Genomic DNA, 22,453 nt, shown 5'->3' on the forward strand with positions numbered 1-22,453 from the left:
GCTTTGCATAGTGACAGTATTGTAGCCAATGAGGTTTATCCAAGGTGTGATTATTGCTAATTTGAATTTTAGATACTTGAGCTTTTTTTCTTTTTTAAAGCCATACTAGAAGACATTTTAATATTTTGCCTCTTATTTTTCATTTTATTTTAGTTTACTTTATTTGCTTATGTTTTTATTATTTTGTTTATTATTATTAATTTTACTTTATTTACTTCTGTTTTCTATTATTTATTATTTTAATTTATTTACCTATTATGAAATTGGACAAAATTCTGAAATAGAAAGTTATATTGTTATTTAATTGTAGCCAAATCTGTCATGAGACAGATTTTACTCTTTACAATTATGTCAACATTTTAACTTCCCAAGAAATCCGTGGTTTGCTGTACATATTAACATGGCTTCAAAGATGTAATAGGGCAATTATTTATTTGTGTTATTGTGAACTAGAATATCTAATCCTTAAATATGTAAAATTTTACATCTTTATCCACTTCTAGTTTCTTCCCATTTTTCTGTTCTTCTTTCAAGCCAAACTCCCCAACTTGCCAAGCTTCAAAACTTGAATTTTGAATTCACTCTTGGTCTTTCCCTTTGGGATCCAAGCCAATTAAGGTCTTTCCTGCCAGCACTCCATTAAAAATAGTTGTTGAAAAGGTCGGCAGCAATCTCCACATTGCTAGGCTCAATATCCAATTCCCATCATCCATCTTACTTGGCCTGTTATCATTTGGCAAAGAATCTTCTTCAAACTCTTCACTTGTGTTATCCCTTCTCACTCTTTTTCTGGTTCCTTAGTTCTTCAAATTATAAATGTTGGAATATCCAGCAACTCAGAACTTAGTCTTTCTCTCAATTTTCTTCACAGTTACCCTCATCCCACAGGTGGTTTCATCCACTGACAACTGTAAATATCAACTATGCCCTAATGATTCATAAATAATTATATTGGCCTAATTTCACCTCTGAAATTATGACTACCTTTGTCAATTTGACATCTCTCCAGAGATCTATGATGAGTATCTCAAATTGATAAGCAAAAACTCAAACTCCTCATTTGTCCTCCCCATCTGGACCTGTTTCCTGGGGCTACCATAAGGAATTACCATGAACCTGGTAGCCAAAAACAATAGAAATTCATTCTCTCACAAAGTCTGAATCCAAGGTGTTGGCAGGTTGTTTGTTTATTCTTCTAGAGGTTCTGAAGGTGAATCCGCTTCATACATTTCTCCTAACCTCAGTTGGTTGCCAGAAATCTTTGGTGTCCCGTGACTTGTATACACATCACTCCAGTCTCTGCCTCCATCTTTCTGTTCCCTGCTTCTCTGTGTTCCTGTACTTTATCTCTTATAGGGCGACAGCCATTAAGTTCAGGGCTCATCTAATTCAATATTAATTCATTTCAACATTTATCTTAAGAATCTGTAAAGATCTTGTTTCCAAATAAGGTCACATTTTGAGATTTCAGGAGGGCAGGAATTTGGGGGGAAGATTATTCAAACTGTTCTATTTCTTTTGCCCATTTCATTAAATTATAATTTTATTATTTCAGTTGCAAAGGGTAAAATGCCTGAGTGACCATTCACTCTTCTTGTTTTCTTCTATACACATTTGATCCCTCAGATCACTTGTGGTTTTTACCTTCAATTGCCTTTAGATTCTAACCATTGTTTACCATTGCCTTTGCTTAGTTCTGGTCCAAACCACCATCATTTCACATCTGAATTAAAGCCTACTAACTAAACTCCTTGTCAACCTTGCCCCTGTACTCTATGTTGGACACACTCAGAGAAAAGCTAATACTTTAAAAATGGCATATGGGACATTTCTTCTCTTCCCTTGCCCACTTTAATACAGTGCTCTCTACACAGTTCCTTGAGCTCAGAAAACATTCTTCTCTCTCAGGTATTTTTTTTTTTTAAGATTTTATGTATTTATTCATGAGAGACACACAGAGAGAGGCAGAGACCCAGGCAGAGGGAGAAGCAGGCTCCCTGTAGGGAGCCCGACGTGGGACTCGATCCCAGGAGCCTGGGGTCACGCCCTGGGCTGAAGGCAGGTGCCAAACCACTGAGCCACCCAGGGATTCCCCTCTCTCAGGTATTTTGCACTTATTGCTTCATTGTTTGGCATCTTTCTCCATATGTTCCACATTGCTCACTCTTCCACTTTTTTCATGTTTCTGTTCAAATAGCAACTTCTCAAATAGATCATCTCTGAGCACCTTAAGCAAATATTTTTCTTCAACTGTCTATTTTTGTCCTTCCTTCCCAGCTCTTATAACCACCTAATATCACATATTTATTTTTTTGTTGTTGTTGTTTACTGTCTTTCTTATCCAGTAAAATATAAGAATCTTGAGGCTAAGGACTTTGTTTTACTCCTAACTCTGTATGTATTACAAAGCTGGTACTTAAATAATATTTGTTGGGTTAATGAATGAATGGATAAATCCATCTCAGGTTTTTTCACAATACACAATCATACTCCACTTGCAAACAACTTAAGCCTGTCAGAAATCCAAGAAGATTCATGCTGGAAGCAGCTTCTCTACCATACCCACATCACAAATAGAAAATAAATTCCTGAAATAAGCATTGACTAAAAACAGTCCTAGTGTTAGGAGATGAAAAGGGATAATTTTCAAATAATTTTCAACTAGTGCCATAGGATAATACATTTTTCAGAGAATAAAAAGTGAAATTTTCATTTATTAATTTAAAATAGACTGCTTAGTATTCTCTTTTGTTTACATTTAGATATCATCTTGTCATTGTAATACACAACTTAAAATCTTTAATATACATTTTATTGCTTGTCTAGTCTATAACATTTTAATAAAATGCGGAGTGTTATGACTGCAATAAATAGAAAAATAGTTAAGTTCCATTTACAGAGCAAAAGCCAAGGTGTTTGACGTGATGTCAAAGGCTGTTTAAATATATAATTTGTCCCATCTGTTCATTCCCCCACATAGCCAGCTGTAGAGGTTTCAAGTGAAAAAAAGAAAAAGCTTGGCAATTCCTAGCTCTGTTTTGATTAGCATAACTTCTGCTTTCTTGTCAGGAAATTCCTCCCTGTACATTAAAATATCCTGGAAGTTGCCATTTACTTTTCTTCTGATGTTTTATGATTAAAGAATTTAAAGGAAAAAAATATATATGTATATATACGCAAGATGCTATATTTTATCGGAGCAGTGTGTTCTATGAAATGTCTGATGGTGCATGTTACCACCGTTTATGAGAGGGCAGCAAACCTTAAGTATAAAGATGTCATTCATCCCAAATTTCAAGCTGTGTTGAACTTAAATTCCAAGGGAGAGCAGATACAGGAGATTTGTGCCAGAACATGTCCCAGTAGCAGTATCAAAGAGAAATGAAGAATAATTTTCCTAATTGGAAATATGTGGGGAATATAAGGTAGGGGGGATTTAATGAATAGATTTGGAGTAAAGCCAGAAATGCAGGGTTAATTCCTCTGCCGTTTCAGAGAGTGCCATGGGATCTTGAATGCCTGTGAGTGGTCAACAGGACTGTCAATTTTTACTCTGGATTAATCCTAATGCAGCTTTAAGAATTTCTTTGGAATAAGTGTTTTGCAGAAACTGTCTTTTGTTTAATTATTCTTTTTCCCTCCAAATGATATACTTCAGCACAATATGGTAATTTTGAGGAATTTACTATCTAAGTTCTATCTAAGTAAGATAAATCTTTAGTGGCCAATAAGATTATTTCAAAATATTGTTAATTTACTACCAACAATCACAAAGCTCAGGGATTGAAATTTATTACTTAATATATTTTAAAATAAATCTCTTTTTTGTTTCAATACTTCTAATTTTTAAAACAGCCATCATAGAACATATTTAACTATCAGTCCCCATCATACATAGTAATAGAACTTATTCATATTTAAAATGATGCTTTTAAAATAATATGAACACATATACGTATAAAAATAAGTGGGCTAGTAGCTCATGAAACATGCTCCATCTTATTTCTGGAAGAAAAGCTGCTTGAGTTAAGAAATTTGATGATCATTTGAAAGTGAAGGTGTCCAATTCTTGCCTCAATTAATATAACACTATCAATGGCAAAGCTTAGTTTCAGATGTAATTTCCTATAAAAATATACCAATCTTAAGGACACAATGGATAGAAATAAAAAAGAAAGTGCTAAAGTATTGTAACTAATTGCCAGATGAACTATTGTAGTTTATATTTGAAAATATCATAGATTTTCCTCTGCATTGATTGGAATCATTTGACAGCAAATTTAATATTGATGACTTATTTACCAATGCTTTGAACATAAGGATAGCATTGCCTTGCATATTAGTCTGCTCAGATTGTCATAAAATAATATCACAGACTGGGTAACTTAAATGAAAAAAAAAAAGTATTTTCTTATAGTTCGGGAGTTTCAAAGACCAAAATCAAGGTGCCAGCATGGTTGTTTTCTGGTGAGATCTCTTCCTGACATGTCTTCTTGATATATCATCTTATATATCATCACATGTTTTTTTTTTTTTTTTTCCTGTGTGTATTCATGGTGAAAGAGAGAAAGTAGAGAAGAGAAAGAGAAAGAGAGAGAGTGATTTCTGATATCTCTTCCTCTTCTCATAAGGACAACAGCCCTGTGGGATTAGGTCCCCATCCTTATGATTTCATTTAAACTTAGTTATCTTTCGAAGGCCCTATCTCCAAAGTACAGATCACATGGGGGGTTAGAACTTCAACATATGGATATAGGGAGGACACAGTTTGGTGACTAACAACCTATATTAGCATATTTTATATCTATCTACATTGCTCTTCTTGTGCAACAAAAATATGGATAGAAATGGCCATTATTTCTAAGAAAAAAAATTTAACATATTTGAGGAAATATCTAAAATGCTTAGATAAAAAGAATCTTCAAGAATTTCTGGCTGGCTCAGTCAGTAGAACTTGCAAATCTTGACCTTGAATTTATAAATTCGAGCCCCTGTTGGTATACAGATTACTTAAAAAAATCTTCAGAATGAGAAATGCCATTTGCTTACTGTTACATACACAATACTTTAAAAATGTATTTATTTATTTGACATATAGAGAGAGCCAGAGAGCAAAGTGGGGGGACTGCAGAAGGAGAGAGAGAAACAGGATTCCCACTGAACAGGGAGCCTGACACGGGGATACATCCCAGGACCCTGGGATCATGACCTGAGCCAAAGGCAGATGCCCAACTGACTGAGCCACCCAGGTGCCCTTACATACACTATCTTTATCTCCTTTGCATAGTGTGCTAATGTTTGTACACACCCCTCTTCATATATGATATACAACTTCCCCAAAATATTTCAAATACTTTTGGTTAGGTCAAAATAGAATGATAGATAATGAATTAATATGTAGCATGAATACATCATAAATTGACTTCTGTTTTGTTGAAACAATTCATGGGTTTTTTTTCCTATTTATATTTACAATTTTGTTTCTCACACCAATCCACCTTAATATTTTAATTTCCCTACAGTCCTATCAATACAGCAACTAAATTATACTGTGTATTTAAATGCTCAGTTTCAGATCAAAACTCCCGTATTAAACCTTGTCACCATATATAACTACTGAAATATACATTTTTTTGTTTCTGTGCTGGCTTGACTGCTATTGTGAATACAGTAAATAATATTCTCTGGTATTATAACAAAAGAGATTATTAAAAAGAGTTCTCTCGGATAAAATGTTGTGAAGTCTATAGAAAGGAGAAGATTAGTCTGGGGGGCATTTCTGCAGCTGATGATTATACCCACAAGCAAGAGGAAATTTTTCCAATTTTACTTTGAACAGATAATTTTCTTATATTTGTCTAATTCACAGTTATTGATCTAGACAAACAGATATTTTATAGCATTATATGTAATTAGAATATAGCTCAGGGTGCCTCTCACTTTTTTATACCCTATATATCCCCAGTTAGAGGACAACTAACATATGTTCTTGATTTAAAATAAGAGAGTTAGCATTAATTGATTATAGAAATACAAATATGGATAGTGACAGGAAGATAATGGGGGAAAAAATCGGCAAATAAATTTGCGGAGCACATGCCACCGAAAGGACAGCCTATCTTTTGAAAAAAAAAAGAAAAAAGAAAAGAAAACTACTTTTATCATGATTTATGTCACTATCATTGAGATGCAATATGAATTTTTAAGTTCTCCTCAATATACAATATAAATGATTATTAGTCCTTTGTTTTGTGTTTTTATAATCAGCACACCTTTTCAAAATATATTCCTTGTCATCATCATGGTGTTAAACTGTTTTTGGTAGGCAATAATTGGATAAAATGAGAAAATATCATATTCTCCTTCCATTGCAAGCATATCTGTATCTATCTCTCCACCTCTGTCTCTCTCTTCCTCTCTCTCTCTCTCTCTCAGTAAATAGCATGATCAACCAATTATTTTAAAATTTACAGACATATTCAGTTAAGGTGATGTTCTGATATTGGACTATTAATTCTTATTTATTAGTTTAACATAATTCAGTTAAATTAGACAACTTGCACACTTCCTTTCAGGTTGCTTTATATATATAAACTACATTTGGGGATTTAACTTCCTGGCCATGCTGGAATAGAATGTTTACAACTTGAACTCTCACCATACACAATTAGAAAGCTCTATGAAACAACTGTTAGCAGACTTTGGACAGAGAAAGCACCAGATTGTGATTCCTGAGAGATGGAAACAAAGGAAGTAAGCTCTCCAATAGCCTTGGCTTCATGCCTGAAGGCAATTTCAGAAATTCAAGGACAAGGAGCAAGTACTCAGAAAGAGACTGACAGTCTCACTAAGTTAAGAGATAATTGGCATTTGGGGAGGCTGAGGCAGCTGGAATTATAGGGCAGAGTTCTAGAAAGAAGATACGTAGCAAAAGCCTCAGAGATGTGCTGATAATCTTTGCTATATATTGTACTACACGTGCATTAAGTGCAATTCAACCTACAACCTTGCAACACAAACACACACTTAAAACAGGAAGTTTTAAGTTGAGTCATTCCCAAAGCTCACACAGGTCAGAGAGACTTTCAAGCTCTGACCAGCCAGATTGGAGAGCCTTGGGCATCAACTGGGATATTCAGTAATGACCTCAAAGAGGCCCACTTCAATTTAAGGCTGAAATATCTACCCCTGGAGTAACATATATTTTAGTCATATGTTAGCAACAGTTAAAACCAGATCCCAAAGGAATCAAAATGATTTGCAAATAATTTAGTTGCCTTCAAAGCCCCAAATTTCCTTTAATAGTGGAAAACATAACAAAATGTTTTTAACCCTTTAAAAACATAATATTTACAATTTGGGGTATCAAAAGCTTCCAGACATGCCCAGAGACAAATGAGTATGTAGAAACTCCTAAGAAAATAGTAACAACAATAGCAATGACTGTTAGATTTAATCATAGAGTTTTAGAAGTGAGTTAATGAATGGGAAAGGCCACAGGACACATATCAAATATCAAACACCCAAATTTGAAAATTACAAAACATTGCTGAGAGAAATTAAAGAAGACATAAATAAGTGTTGCAAAATTTGATAATGTTAAGATTGCAATGCCCCCCAACTTGAAGTACAGATTTAATGCAATCTCGTTCAAAGTCTCACCAGGTTTAATGGAGAAAATAACAAATTGATAACAAAATTTATATAGGAATGCAAAAGATATTGAATAGTCAAAAACTTTCTGAATGTTTTATTATTTTGCTATAGTAATCAATACAATTTGGTTGTATTAAGGATGTAAACATGGATTGATTGAACAGAATAGAATCCAATGTAGACCTATAATCTGAACAGATTTTTTAGAAAGTACCAGGCAATTCAAAAGTTAGTGTTTTAAATAAATAGTGGTTAAAAAGCCTGATATTCCAACAAAAATTCAAAATGAAACATAAAATGGGGGATGCCTGGATGGCTCAGCAGTTGAGCATCTACCTTTGGCTCAGGTTGTGACCCTGGGATCCTGAGGTCAAGTCCCACATTGGGCTCCCAGCAGGGAGCCTGCTTCTCCCTCTGCCCTTGTCTCTGCCTCTCCCTCTGTCTCTCATGAATAAATAAATAAAATCCTTAAAAAAAGAAAAAAAAAACATAAAATGGTTTTAAAAGCTAAAACTATTAACTTCCTAGAGGAAAACATAGGAACATCTCTTCATAACCGTGGAGTAAGCAAAATAATAAAACAAAACAAAATGAGTTCTAAACCATAAAATAAGAAAATAAAAATAGGAGTTCACCAGTACAAAACACCCTCTCCAAAAAAGTTAAATTTAAAAAAAATGAAAAAAAGCTGTAGAAAGGGTGAAAATATTCATAATACAGGTATTTGACAAACTATTAGCATCTAAAATACCTAAAACTCTTAGACCTCAATAATAAAAAGATAACAACTAAAAAAAAATTGTGCAAACTATCTGAAGAGATGCTTCATGAAATAAGATACACAAATGGCCATATATATTTTCTGTGTTTTCTTTAAGTTATAAGGTAAAAGCTAAAAATTATATGTCTCCTTCAATCTGTTCTTAAAAATGATGATTGAAGTGATGCATGGGTGGCTCAGCAGTTGAGCATCTGCCTGTAGCTCAGGGTGTGGTCACCAGGTCCAGGGATCCAGTCCTACACTGGGCTCCCCTCAAGGAGCCTGCTTCTCCCTTTGCCTGTGTCTCTGCCTCTCTCTATATGTCTTTCATGAATAAATACATAAAATATTTAAAAAATGATGATTGATACAGGTAGTCTACTGTAAGAAATTATGTGACATCAAATGATGTTATTCTTTATCAGAATAAAGCCTAAAATTGATAGATAGTTATGGAAATGTCAATGGTTACTTAATTACCAAATACATGACTATCTAGACATGTCCCAAATGATAAAAAATATCATGTCTTTCAATAATTCATTATCATCGTATTATCTACAAGCTTTCTCCCTTTCCAATGATCAATTATTGTATAAGAAATCACTCTAAAACTTAATGGGTCAAACCAATAGCAACATATATATTTACTTGTTAATCTGGTATTTGAGCATGTTCAGTGGGGATAAATCTTCTCGTTTCCACTTGACATGAATTGGGCTGGCATGAAGATTGGGAGTTGGAGTCATCTCAGGGCATTCTCACTCATGTTGTGTAGTTGACTTATGCTGTCAGGTGAGATCTCAACTAAAGTTATAGCTTCTTAACTTTCTCAAAGTATGGTAGCTAGGTTTCAAGGGTAACTATCTCAAAAGAGAGGGAACCAAATGGAAACTGCATTGCCATCTTTGAGAAATGATTGGTAGAATTTAGTAACAATGAATATATGTATATTTTGTGAACCAGAAATTCTACTAATAGGTGTAAGTCCAACATGGATATATATTTATGCCAAACATATATACAAGGATTCTAATAGCAACACTTTTGTCTAATAAAGAAAAATAAAAAATGGAAACAACCCAAATATTCAACAATAAAATAGACAAATTATATTTACTAAGCTGTCTTCATTTGGGCTTGATTAAAACTCTGATTATTGGGATCCCTGGGTGGCGCAGGGGTTTGGTGCCTGCCTTTGGCCCAGGGCGTGATCCTGAAGACCCGGGATCGAATCCCACGTCGGGCTTCTGGTGCATGGAGCCTGCTTTCCCCTCTGCCTGTGTTTCTGCCTCTCTCTCTTTCTCTCTCTGTGACTATCATAAATAAATAAACATTTAAAAAAAAATTAAAAAAAAAAAACTCTGATTATTTATTTGCTAAATAAATAAATACTAAAATATATCTACTGAATGGAATAGTATATAAACTATTTAGGTGTGTAATAATATGGATTAGTTCATAAGCATATTCCTGAGTGAATGTTTGTATGAAGCTAGACCTAAAAGAGTACATAATGTTTAAGTTAATTTGTATAAAATTTGAAACCTTTAAAGAAAACCTTATGGAGGTAGAATTTATGATACATGTTACCTTGAGGTTATCAACTTGAAGAAGACATTAGGGAGAGCTGGTTCTATTTCTTATTTGGGTGCCAGTTACACTGGTGATTTACTTAATTAAAATGCATTGAACCGTGCACTTAACACTTGAACATTTTTCTGTATGAATATTGTACTTTAACAAAAAGTTTACCAAAAATAGACTTACAGACGAAAATTTCATGTAACTTATATATTCCTTAAGTGATGGTTTCAGATTCTTTAAGCATGCCTATATGCTATTAAAAATAAATCATTTTCTGTATTTTAAAACAAGACATAAATATGAAAATCTTCAAAGAGCCAATTTTTACATAAGAGCTTTTATAAAAAATTCAGTCAGGAAAATGATTGCCTGTTAACAAAGAGACAGCTCAAGAAGAGCATAAACTGAAATCTCTTAAGGAATCAGCTTCAGAAACCTAGTTCAAGAACATATGGGTTGGCATAATCTAATCATATTGAATTTTTCTATTTGATAACATTCCTTTTTAAAAAGTGTAAGTAGAGAAAATTGGAAATGACAGAGGAAATTGTCACCTTAGTGACATTAATATTATAGTTAACCTCAAAATGACTATCATTACCTTAGATTGTGAATATATTTCTACCTGATTAGGCTGTTCAATTGCTTATAGATTGATGCAGTCAGCTTGATTTAGACCATATTATAAATAAAAGTAAAGTCGTAACTCACTTCCACCTATGTAGCAATGTTCATTTGTACATTCTCCATTCATTCATTAAAAAGATTGCATAAAAATATGGACAAGACAGGCATGGACCACATCTCATAAAGCTAAATAAAATGGGGAATGTTATGGGCTGAATTGTATCCTTCCAAAATTTATATGCTGTAGTTCCAACCTTTAGTATTTCAGAATATTACCATATTTGGTAAAGTAAAATCTCTATAAGAGGTGATCAAATTAAAATGAGTCCATTAGGGTGGGCCTTAATCAAATATGACTGGTGTTCTTAGAAGAAGATAAAGAAATATGAAGGTTGCATGCAGTGGAAAGACAATGTGAGAACATAACAAGAAAGCAATTGTCCAAAAGCCCAAACATGACCACACCTATCATGATCTTGGGCCTCCACAACTGTAAGAAAATACATCCCTGCCATTTAAGCCATCCAGTGTGTGGTATTTTGTTGTGACAGTCCTCACAAACTAATATGGGCTGTTACATCTTTAGAAGATACCTACATAAATAAGGACAAAATTGCAATTTTTGCAAGTATTACAAAGGAAAAATAATAGGTTTATAAAATATAAGTCCTTATCCAACCAGATATTAGAAAAAGACTCATTAGAAATTGGTAATTATTTTAAGCTGGAAGAGTGAGTTGGATTTAAGAAGATGAAGTAGTAATTATTCCAGGAATACTAAACAAGGTTGATGGGAAAGACATTGGCCAATTCTAAGGTCAGGGGCCAGGAGAGTAGGAAATAAAGAGGACAATGGTGCAAGCTAAAGTTGCATTAGTCAGCAGAGATCAAATCCCATATAATCAACCTTTCCTATAACTATACTTTAGTGTCTCAAATATTGTATGAACTTTTGTGTACATACATAATTACATATGATTATTAAATATATAATTGATAATTGTATATATTTCTGTGAATATTGTAATTTTGTAATTATAATTTTGTACTTTGTAGAATATACATTATATGTGAGTAGACTAATATATCTTTATGGGTATACATACACATATATGCATATTATAGGTTATATATCCTTTTCTCAACAAAGTCTTGGGATTTATTATTCCATGTAATTTTTATAACCAACTTTCAAATTCTACCACAAATTCTATCATATGTATATCTTAAACTTTTTTGCATTCATACTAGAGTAAAAGTCGAATCCTTAAAAATCAAAGAATATCCAATTGTGGATATGGTATTATTCACTTTAAAATTTTTTTCTTAGGGGATCCATGGTGGCTCAGCAGTTTGGCGCCTGCCTTCACCCCAGGGTGAGATCCTGGAGACCCAGGATCGAATCCCATGTCAGGCTCCCTGTATGGGGCCTGCTTCTCCCCCTCGCTCTGCCTGTGTATCTGCCTCCTTCTCTCTGTGTTTTCCATGAATAAATAAATGAAATCTTTAAAAAATAAATAAATAAATAAAAATAAATAAAAATAAAAAATTTTGCTTAGATCATTGTAGGTCTTATGAATGTTACAGAGAGTGTGAAATATTTCCCTCCAGTTTTCATCTAGCTTCCTCTAATACTATTATCAACAGATGCATGTTATATTTATCAAAACTAAGAAGTTAACATCGTTATGCTACTACTAACTATAGACTTTTTGATACTTTAGCACTTTTTCAATAATATTTTTATTCTGTTTCAGGATTCAAATCAAGATACCACACTGCAGTTAGTAATCATGTTTCTTAGTCTCTCCTGAACTGTGATAATTTTTCAGTCTCCTTTCCTTTTGGTATTTTGGTCAGATATTTTGTAGAATGTCCTTTGATTTTTGGTTTGTTTGATATTTTTAAATGAATATATTGAAGTCATAATTTGGGAAAAAAACTTCTACAGAGGCAATGTGCAAATGAAATTCACATGACAATACTATTAACGTTAACCTGATCATTTGATTCAGTATCTGCCAGGTTTCTCCATTTCAAATTTTTTTTTTTTTTTTTTTTTTTTTTTATTTATGATAGGCACACAGTGAGAGAGAGAGAGAGAGGCAGAGACACAGGCAGAGGGAGAAGCAGGCTCCATGCACCGGGAGCCTGACGTGGGATTCGATCCCGGATCTCCAGGATCGCGCCCTGGGCCAAAGGCAGGCGCTAAACCGCTGCGCCACCCAGGGATCCCGGTTTCTCCATTTCAAAGTTGCTATTTTTCCCTTCTGATATTCTGTTATTTCGAAAGGACTCAGTTCAGTCTATAATCAAGGAGACAATAGTTAAGATCCTCTTTAAAGAAGAAAGTCTGGGCATCCCCAGTGGCCCACTGGTTCAGTGCCACCTTCAGCCTGGGATGTGATCCTGGAGACCCGGAATTGAGTCCCATGTCGGACTCCCTGCATGGAGCCTGCTTCTCCCTCTGCCTGTGTCTCTGCCTCTCTCTCTCTCTCTCTCTCTCTGTGTCTGTCATGAATAAATAAATAAAATCTTAAAAAAAAAAGAAAGGGTCTAAAAATATGGTAGTGATATATACCAAACAACAATGGAATCAGTAAATTTGAAAAAAGCTACTTTAAGATTAGCCAAAATTCTGTTTCTACATAAATTAAAACAAAGCCTAAACAGAAAAGGGAAACAATTACTAGACTGGCATATTTAAAGTTGATCATCAAGATTTTAGTAGGTATTCAGGGTAACAACACTGAAATATTCTGAGAGGTAGCCAATGACAAACAATATTAGTCACAAGAGTAAAATAAAATGAAATAATCAGAGCAAACATTTTAAATGAGCTAAATGGACATAAGGAAGAGTAAAGGAAGAATAGAATTTCATTGCAAGACGTAAATGTAGGCAGATGAAAAGAAAAAATGGACGATCAAGTTGATCTGCCAGAAACACAGAGATACATAGAAAATCAGGATTATATGATAACAACTACTAGGAACGATTATATACCAGCTGACTGGATAATTTAGAAGAAATTGATAAATTCCTAGAAACATACAGTCTACTAAGACCAAATCATGAAAAAAAAAAAAAAAGAAAACCTGAACAGACTAAAACAAGTAAGGAGATTGAATTAAAAAATCTTCCCCAACATAAAAGCTCAGGGCCAGATAGTTTCACTAGTGAATACTACCAAATATTTAAAGAACTAATACCAAATTGAAGAGGAAACAACATTCCCAAGTTCATTTTACAGGGCCAGCATTGCACTGATACTGTCAGATAGGGATATTACAAGAAAACTAAAGGGCAGTATCTTAGGTGAATATCGATGTAAAAATTCTCAGCAGATTCCTAGAAAACTGAATTCAACAGCGTATTAAAATGACTAAATACCATAATTAAGTGGGATTCACCTATGGGATACAAGGCAATATGCAATCAGTGAATGTGATACATCACAATAATATTCTAGAATAAAATATAAAAAGCACATGATGATCTCAATAGATGAAAAACAAGTATTTGACAAAATTCAACATCCATTCATGATAAAAACTCTCAATTGATTTGGTAGAGATGGAACATACTTTCACATAATAAAGTTGACTAGCGGGATCCCTGGGTGGTGCAGCGGTTTGGCGCCTGCCTTTGGCTCAGGGTGCGATCCTGGAGACCCGGGATCGAATCCCATATCAGGCTCCCGGTGCATGGAGCCTGCTTCTCCCTCTGCCTGTGTCTCTGCCTCTCTCTCTTTCTCTCTGTGTGACTATCATAAATAAATAAAAATTAAAAAAATAATAATAAAGTTGACTAGCCCACAGCTACCATCATACCTAAGTATGATGAGAGGCAGAAAGCTTTTTCTCTAAGATCAGGAACGGAATAAGAGTACACAGTCTCACCTCTCCTATTCAGTAGAGTGCTGGAAGTCTTAGGAAATTCAGGAAGAAAAAGAAATAAAAGGCATCTGAATTAGAAAGGAAGAAGCAATATTGTCTCTGTTTGCAAATGACATGATTTTATATACCAAGAGTTTAAAAAACTCCATCAAAAATTGAATGCAGTAAATTTGCAGAATACAAAAGTAGTATACAAAACTAGTATGCATATATATAAACTAACAATAAAACATCTGAAAGAGAAATTAAGAATACAATCCCATTCACATTATCATAGTAAGGAATAAAGTGCTTGGGGATAAACTTAACCAAGAGGGTGAAAGATTTATAAACTGAGAACTATAATATATTGATAAAAGAAATCAAAGATTCAAATAAAAGGGACAATACCCCTTATTCTTGGATTGGAGGAATTAATATTGTTAAAACGTCCATGATACTCAATTTATAGATTCAATGCATTCCCTATCAAGATAAATGTGGCGTCTTTTGTAGAAATTGGGAGGAAACAAACAGCCTTGAACTTCATAGGGAACCATAAAAGACCCCAAATAGCCAAAGCATTCCAGAAAAAGAAGAGCAAAGCTTGATACGTCACACTTCCTCATTTCAAACTATACCACAAAGCTATAGTAATAAATCTTATGCTGCTGGTGTAGAAACACATATATTAATGGTACAGAATAGAGAGCCCAGAACTAAACCCATGAATGTATGGTTAGCTAGTATTTTATAAGGGAGCCAAGAATACTCAGTGGAGAAAACGGTTTCTTCAATAAATGGTGTGCAAAAAAATCTCTCTCTCTCTCTCACACACACACACACACAAATGAACGTGGACTCCTACCTTTTACCATTCACAAAAATTAACTCAAATGAATTAAAGACTTAAATGTAAAACCTGATACCATAAAACTCCCAGAAGAAAATATGGAGAAAAAATCTTTTTGACACCGGTTTTAACAATGATTTTATGGATGTGCTATTCAAAGCACAAGCAATAAAAAGCAAAAGTAAACAAGTAGGGCTATATCAAATAAAAAGCACATACATAGTAAAATAATCAACAAAATGAAAAAGAAACTCATGGGATAAAAGAAAATGCTTGTAAACCACATATCTGACAATTGTTTAATATCCAAAATATTTGGGGAGCTCAATAGCAAATATACAAAGAATCCAGTTGAAAAATGGGCAAAGTGCATGAATTGACATTTTTCCAAAGACATATGTGTGGTCAAAAAGTACATGAAAAGGTGCTCAACATCACTAATCATTAGAGAGATACAAATCAAAACCAGAATTAGATATCATCTCATGCCTGTTAGCATGTCTAATATCAAAAAGGTGAGAGATAAATGCTGACAAGGAATGGGAGAAAAGGGAACATTTGTACACTGTTGGTAGTACTGCAAAGTGATGTGGCCACTATGGAAAACAATGTAAGAGTTCCTCAAAAAATTAAAAATAGAACTAACATATGATCCAACAATTCCACTTCTGGATATTTATTTATTTATTTATTTATTTATGGGTATTTATTTATTTATTTATTTATTTAAAAGATTTTATTTATGAGAAACACAGAGACAGAGAGGCAGAGACACAGGCGGAGGGAGAAGCAGGCTCCATGCATGGAGCCCAATGTGGGACTTGATCCCGGGACTCTAGGATCATACCCTGGGCCAAAGGCAGATGCTCAACTGCTGAGCCACCCAGGAGTCCTCACTTCTGGGTATTTATATCCAAGGCAAATGAGATCACTGTCTCAAGATATCTGAATCTCTTTGTTCATTGCAGCATTACATATTTTCAATAGTCAAGATATATAAACAATTTACTTATATATATAATTATTATTTTATTTAACACTTAGAGAAAGCAGAGTGAGAGAAAGAGCATGATGAGGGAGAGGTGCAGAGGGAGAAGCAGGTTCTCCACTGAGCAAGGAGCCAGATGCAGGCTCCATCCCAGGACCCTGGGATCACTACTTGAGCCAAAGGCAGATGTGTAACCAACTGAGCCAGCCAGGTGTCCCCTATGTTTCAACTTACAAATAAGCAAAAAAAAAAAAAAAAAAAAAAATTGTGTGATACACACACACAAATGCACACACTGGAATATTATTTGGCCATGAAAATAGAAATTTTGCCATTTGTGCCAACATGGATGAGTCTTGAAGGCATTATGTTAAGTGAAATGTTTGACAAAGAAAGACAAATACTTTATGATCTCATTTTTATATGAAATATAAAATAACTAACTCATATAGAGAACAAATTGTGGTGGCTAAGGGAATAGGGTGATGAAGATGGTCAATGTATACAAATTCCCAGCTATCTGATGAGTAATTCAGGTGAAGTAATGTACAGCATGATGACTATAATTAAGTATATTTATTGCATATTTGAAAGTTGCTAAGAGAGTAGATTTTAGAAGTTTTCACCATAAAAAACTGTAACTATTGACATTTGTGTGTTTACTAATAGATCATAATTAAGTGGGATTTTATATATATGTTATTTTATATATTTATATATAAGTTGTTATATATAAATATAAATATGTAAATATTCATACAAATAGCATTATATTATATTTATATATAATATTTGTATAAAGTAAATATATAAATATATAAAATAATATATTTTATATAAATATATAAAATAATATATATGTATATTTATGTTGTATACCTTAAATTTATTTGTCACAATGTTGCATGTAATTTATATATCATTAAGGTCTGTGGGGTGGGGAAAGAAAACTAAAACTAAAGAACAAGAATTAAGTCTTCATTACTTTAGATTGAGTTTAGATATAACACAAAAATCACAAATGGCAAAAATATATAGAGAAACTGGACTTCCTAAAAATTAAAAATGTTCATGATTAGAAGGACATCATGAAGAAAGAAAAGATCACTGTAGGAATGAGAAAACATATTTGCAAATCCCACATCTGATAAGGATTTTATCAAGATTCCATAAAGAACCCTTACAACTCAAAAATGAAAAGATAAATAACTTTTAAATAGGCAAAATAAAGAAAAAATAGGCAAAATATCTGAATAGACTTTTCTCTAAGGAAGATGTAGAAATGACCAAGAAGCACATGAAAAGATGTTCAATATCATTAGTCATTAAGGGAATGTAAGGTAAAGCTTTAAAAAGATACTGCTAGAGTGGATAATATAAAAAATAAAGATAATCCCAAGTGTTAAAGAGAATGCGGTGATAATGGATCCTTCATACATTGCTGATGAGAATACAAAATTATTTATTTGCTGGAGGAAACAGGTTGGAAGTTGCTCAAAAAGTTTTATAAAGAATTACCACATGACTCAGCAAGTATAATCCTAGGTATATATGCAAGCGAATTAAAATATGTCCACGCAGAAACCTGTACACTAATGTCAACAGGAGCATTATTTGAAACAGCAAACCTGCCACTAACCAAAATGGCCATCAACCAACAAATGGACAAAATAGAATATATCTATACATTGACAAATTATATAAACACCTAAATGAAGTACTGGCATGTTTTAAAATAAGATTAATCTTAAAAAAGATCATCCTTAATGAAACAACCAAATGACAAAAAACTACATATTACATGACTTAATTTATATAAAATGTCCAGAATAGGCAAATTCACCGAAACAAAAAAATGAATGTGTGTTTACTAGAGGGTAGGGGGAGGAACAGAAGGCAGAGTGGTTGCTCAGGGGCATGGGGTTTCTTTTCTGGGTGGTGAAACTACTCTGAACTTAGATGGGAGTAATGGTTGCCCAACTCTGAATGTACTAAAAACTACTAAATAAATATATACGTCAAAAACATGAATTTTATGGTATATGACTGATATCTAATAAAGCTGTTAATTAAAAAAAATGAAATTTCCTTTGTTTCACATGTAGAAGAATAATTAGAAAATCAGTGGAATTTTGAAACATATTCTGAAAATTCATATTGTAAATGTAAGCATTTTGCTTAGTGTTGAAGTGATTGTCATGCTTGGTTGCGTATTAGACTCACCCTCGGAGTGTTTATAAACCATAATGTCAGGAAACATGTGAGATCACTTAGAAATTCTAGGGCTATGGGGATCCCTGGGTGGCACAGCGGTTTAGCGCCTGCCTTTGGCCCAGGGCGTGATCCTGGAGACCTGGGATCGAATCCCACGTCGGGCTCTCGGTGCATGGAGCCTGCTTCTCCCTCTGCCTGTGTCTCTGCCTGTCTCTCTCTCTCTCTCTCTCTCTGACTATCATAAATAAATTTAAAAAAAAAAGAAAAAAAAAAAAAAGAAATTCTAGGCCTATGAGCCAGGCAGGGACATTTCTTAAAGCTCCACAATGATTCTAAATGTAGCCAAATAGAGTTTTGTCCCATATGTAAGTAAATACAGGCTAGAACTTAAGAGGATTGAATAAATGAGGTGACCTGACAGCAATGCAGTGGCACTGACCTAACATTAGGTGGGTATGACTGAAAGGTTTAGATCCAGCAAGTAAAATATCATAGCAGTTGTGACTGTTTTTCTATCGGTATAATGAGTTATTTGTTCAAACAAATGGAAGGTACTAGATTTGTCCCAATAATGCGAGACTCTTATATTCAGACTGGATTTTTATAGAATTAAAGATATAAAAAGAAGAAATTAATAGGATATATTGATAAATTACCTGGACTCCATACCCTAATCAAAAGGTTTATCAGCATGGCTACCGAAAGTTCTTTTTGCTTATAAGAAATTTGCAAAACACAGATCGAAATAGAAAAAAAATCTCAATTATAACAAAGGGAAATGCTATTTTTTGAGATGTAGTTTATATGTCTGAAATAAGTATCCTGTGTATGTGTTCTATTTGTATTATATCGTAATTGCACTTGATGAAGTTCTGGAATATAGGTGAGGTCCGGAGCTGACGACCAAGAAAGAATTATTGAGACGTCTTTGGTGCAAAATGTTGGTTTTACTAAAGCACAGGGACAGGACCCGTGGTCAGGAGGAGCTGCTGCCCAGGGCTAGTGGGGGTGGCTGATTGTGTACCTGGGGGCTGGGGGAGTTAAGGAAAAGGGAGATTTCAAAAGGACTTTCATCTGCAAAGGAAGACCTCCAGGTACTGGAGGCCTTGCCATTGTCAAGTTAAAGATTGTTTTTCCCTCTAGCAAGGCATTAACTTTAAGACAATTGGAAGCTTCTAGGAACTCACACTTAACCCACCCCGGTGGAGGTCCTTTGTGGGATATCAGCTTGTGCTTTGTCCTCAGCTAGCCCTTGGTTCCCCATCATACTTAAAAGGCCATTTTGAAGATAATTTGAGTTGAAGTTGTCTATCATTGCAACACAGTTCTTTTCCAGCATGATTTCAGTTACACTATCCATTATTTTCTGAATATTCTTTTTTCTCTTTTGAAGTAAAATGTGTTAATATTTTACAAACAAAGTTTGGGAGAATACACATTTGAATATTCCTTTGCTTACCAGAAGGAACAATTTATAGCTCTTTAGCTATAGAAAAGAAATGGCTTTAAATGCAAATTTTGGAAGTAGCCAAATAAAATATTAATTAAACCCCTGTAAGGTAAGGGAAGCCTAAGTCAACTCAGAATCTCCACTCACTGAGGAAAAAAAAAAAAAAAGTTTTATATCAATGAATTCTTGTAGTTTAATTTTCTAGATTTGAAATTTTCCGTTTCATGATGAAATCTATAAAATAAATTAATAAAATAAAAACTATAAAATAAAAAAACTATAAAATCTATAAAATAGAAATTAAACATAAAAAAACTTGAACTACAAATCCTTCTTATGTCTTATTTATAGACACATAGTAGATATTTCATTTGATTTCTTGACAAAGGTGTAACAAAGAAGGTGTGAAACAATTAGTGGTCACTTTAAAATACCTTTACCTTCACATTGACTTCAATTACTTCCTATTTGAACGACAGTAAAGGAGCCCATAAATTCCTGAGGAATAAAATCCAATGAAATTTATGTTCTTTGGGAGGTGGGTGGGGGGCAGGGGTAATTAGGTGACAAGGAGCACTAAGGAGGGCACTGGGTGTTACACGCAGCTGGTAAATCATTGAACACTGTATCTGAAACTAAGTATGTACTTTATGTTGGCTAATTGAATTTAAATTAAAAAAATTCTGTTCATTAAGAAATATTATTGATCACCTTTTAGGTACAATGAAGTGAAAGTGATTAGCAACTGCTACACATTTTCCTTGTTTACGGTAAGCGGATTTTAAATTTCATTTTTTTCCCAAGTTCTCTAAAGAACCTTCACTGAAATGTTCAAATTATTCTATCAACTAATTGTTCCTCCTCTATTTATTCTAAAAACTGACTTAAATTCATTTTTAATTCAGTTTCCCCATGCATATCACACTGCAAAACAGTGAAAAAGCTCTTTTAAATATGTTAATAGCTAAGAAAGACTTTATGTGTGGTTTTGCCCCTACCCTCATAGGCAGGGCCTCTGTCCTCATGTTTACCCATGTCAGAGAGGCCCCCCCTCTCCTGAGAGCTGAAATTCAAGTGGACAAATGAGCGACGTTGGCCAGGCAGATATTGTCTCCTGGGAATTTGGTTTGCTGATTGAGAACCTAGTCATTCTCTAATAATATTAAACTTGAGAGAAAATGCAATCCTGAATTTTATTGGAATAGACATTTCCTGATGAGATTACAGAGAAAAGAAATCCAGTTTGCGGAGAGAATGATGTAGATGAGATGAGACATTTCACAGAGAATGTTTGAGAAATTAGATGTCAGGTCCCAGTGGCTTTCCACCCAAAGTATCTCAGCTGGCTCCACTGCATTTCCCACCCATAGCCCTTTTTTTTTTTTTCCCATGAGATGACAAGGTATCTTTACACACCTTTCCCCTTTGCTTTGCCCCACTGTGTATGTGTGTGTGTGTACGTGTGCACTCATTTTATCTGGTTACTTCTTTAAGGGTGGCTTGGATTGGTTTCTATTTTTTAAATCTAAAATGTTCTTGGGCAGTACAAAAAGAACCCTTGTAGTAGAGCTGAACTCCAAGCCAAAATTGAAGGAATAAGTTAATTTTGTTTGCTTATATTTGTAAGATTTTACATTTTCATAAAATGTTGTATTTACTTGAAAATTTTCAGTTTATTGTTCGGAATAGTCTTACAGTTGGAAGTTGTTTTTTAAGAAAGGAATTTCATGAATATGTAATTTAACCTAAATTATTTTTTTTAAAGGACACCTGGGTGGCTCAGTTGCCAGCCTTTGGCTCAGGTCATGATCCTGGAGTCTCAGGATCGAGTTCCACAGCGGGCTCCCCACAGAAAGCCTACTTCTCTCTCTGCCTATGTCTCTGCCTCTCTGTGTGTGTGTCTCTCATGACCAAATAAATAAAATCTTTAAAAAATTATTTTTTAAGTGTGATTACAAATAATCTAGCTTCCTTGAATATCGTGAGACGTTCGAATAAAATCCCAATAATTTGTTGTGAAATCTGGGTGCATTAGAATGTTATTTGATGCCCATTTCAAAGCTAGAGTCTGTGGCATTGTTGCTAAAAAAAATCTTTAAAATAATGGAATTTTCTTAACATTTCCGGAATATCTCTTGATCCCATGCCATATACAGGGAGTATATCTGGGTATATACTTTTGGATTAAGAGCAAAGTCCCTGTATGTTATCAACTCAAAATATAGTTAAATTTATATCTCAGAAACCCATCTCAACTGTTTAAAAATATGGAGGTACATGTGCTTATTTATTCGTGTTGGTTGCCAGATTTCATTCATTAGGATGTCTTATTTAAGAGCTACTAAAAATAACAACAGTTTAGAGTGTAATTTACCAGAAACAAAATTAGTCAAGTCAGTGAAGACAATTAAATAAGACAGTTTAATACTAACTTCATAAA

At 33.9% G+C, this 22,453-nt stretch overlaps 1 long non-coding RNA gene across 2 annotated transcripts in view; it reads left to right on the forward strand.

Moving 5' to 3' along the window:
- LOC144306002 (uncharacterized) overlaps nt 1-22,453 on the forward strand; it is a 183,372-nt gene that overhangs the window by 109,803 nt on the left and 51,116 nt on the right. For both annotated transcript variants that reach the window (XR_013373037.1, XR_013373036.1), the window contains exon 2: nt 20,732-20,783. This is a non-coding gene — a long non-coding RNA (uncharacterized LOC144306002). The remainder of the gene's footprint in view (nt 1-20,731; nt 20,784-22,453) is intronic.

The sequence above is a fragment of the Canis aureus genome, chromosome 36, assembly GCF_053574225.1.
Source record: "Canis aureus isolate CA01 chromosome 36, VMU_Caureus_v.1.0, whole genome shotgun sequence".
Lineage (NCBI taxonomy): Eukaryota > Metazoa > Chordata > Mammalia > Carnivora > Canidae > Canis > Canis aureus.